The sequence below is a fragment of the Buceros rhinoceros genome, unplaced genomic scaffold (genome assembly GCF_000710305.1).
Source record: "Buceros rhinoceros silvestris isolate BGI_N320 unplaced genomic scaffold, ASM71030v1 scaffold10171, whole genome shotgun sequence".
NCBI classification, from domain to species: Eukaryota; Metazoa; Chordata; class Aves; order Bucerotiformes; family Bucerotidae; genus Buceros; species Buceros rhinoceros.
In genome coordinates this window covers 16,807-18,581 of record NW_010393679.1, presented here as the reverse complement: position 1 = coordinate 18,581, position 1,775 = coordinate 16,807, and positions in this window count along the sequence as shown.

Here is a 1,775-nt window from a genome sequence, read left to right as displayed (position 1 = left end):
GGGAAAAGTATGTGTATTCAGTAGCTGCCCTGCATGCAGCAGTGGGTAGTGTTTGGGGATGAATGGTGGTCCGAAAGCGGGAAGAAATTACGGTTTATATTAGTGGTGTGTCCAACGCATCAGTGTCTGGATAGAGAGATTTTTTTTCAGAACCCTTCTATTTCTCCAGTGAGTATCATAATCTGTCATCAGTTGCTTGGCTCTGATCCGATTCCTTGTGAACTATAGAATGCTTTCAGACATTTGCCAGCCAGTTCGCTCTTGAGCGTCGACAAGATAGGCTTTGTTTAAAGGTTGCCATTTAATCACGAGAGTATGCTCACATTTACAACTGACGACAGGCACCATTTCACCAACGATATACAAAGTTTGGGAAGGGTCTGCAATGAGGAATGTTTGCTTCCCATCCCTAGCCAAAAGTACACGCACTGCGGTGAACCTTGGCAATGCAGGATTCGCTCTCCAGTGGCACAGCACAGCCACCAAAGGATGTCATTCCATCTGATCAGTGTAAACTAAAGTCCTCCTTAGTGGAAGACAGCCCAGTACACCTCATGCAGTCACTTCCATTTTCCTGGTCCAGGTACACCTCATGCTAGACGAATGTCTCATTGCCATTCGCTGTAAAGCCAAGACAGGCAAGAACAGGAATACAGGGCTTAAATAATTTATAGCTCCATGCATACATTTAAACACAAACCAGGAGAGAAGTAACTAAGATGGCCTCTTTCCCCTCTTGTTAAATCACTCTTCTGTAGCCTTAACTGTCCTGTGGCAGATGGAAGAACATAACCATAAAATGTGTCTGCAGAATTTGCTGAAGGATTTACGTGGCATGGCACGCGTACCCAGAAGCAACTTCCTTTCAACCAGAAACACAGATGAAAGCTTTCTGCAAGTGTTGCGTGTAGGTGAAATTCCATATACCGCTTTAAAGTCTAATTTCGCCTGCAGTAAAGGCTTCCGATAGCAGATGGAAGCATTCACCGCGGGTTAGAAGGAATGCGGCTGCGGATCGCTCTTCAGCTGGCAGCGTCTCTGCCCCGCAGAGGTAGCCTGTAAGCACTGCCACCTGACAGGCAAGGCTCCAGGATTTCGGGGATCTCATCCAAGGCAACTGTGAGCCTCCTGATTCCCTCGTGCAGGCGGTGGAGGTGGATGCTCAGCCATTTTGTGTGAAAAGGGATCCTAAGGGAAAAGCTTAGATAAACAATACAGGAGGAAAATAATGAAACACATCTGGATGACACTGCAAAAGAAAAGCATCTTCCTCTCCTGAGACTGAGGGAGAGTGCTGCGATTTCACATCGGACGCAATGGGCTGCGGGCCCTTCTGCCCAAATATGAGTCGTGCCTGTATCACAAACACTTAAAATCCTCCTCGCACTTACCAAATCCCTGGGTGTTTTAAATCATTTTAGGTACCCCCGAGTATTTAAATAAACAGGGTTGTCAGGGTGTGTAATGATAGGATAGAAAACGTCAAGGGTGGGTGCGAGCAACATACTGAAAGAAAATTATCCCTCTCCTTCAGTGTGTCACCAGTGGTGGAAAAAGGGGAATAGCGTGTCCGTGGTCTGGGGTTTTCAGGGGTTGCAGGAACCCAGTGTCTTGCACTGCAAATAGAGAGTGAAGTGGCAGGGGCAGGGAGCTGAGGCAGACAAGGAAGGAAAGCCCCTTGTTTATAACCAGCACGGTGGGTGTCCTGCTTGCCTCTGCTGCTCCGTCTGTAGGGACAACCGGCATCGGGTGGTGCAGGCTGATGGAATAGGAAA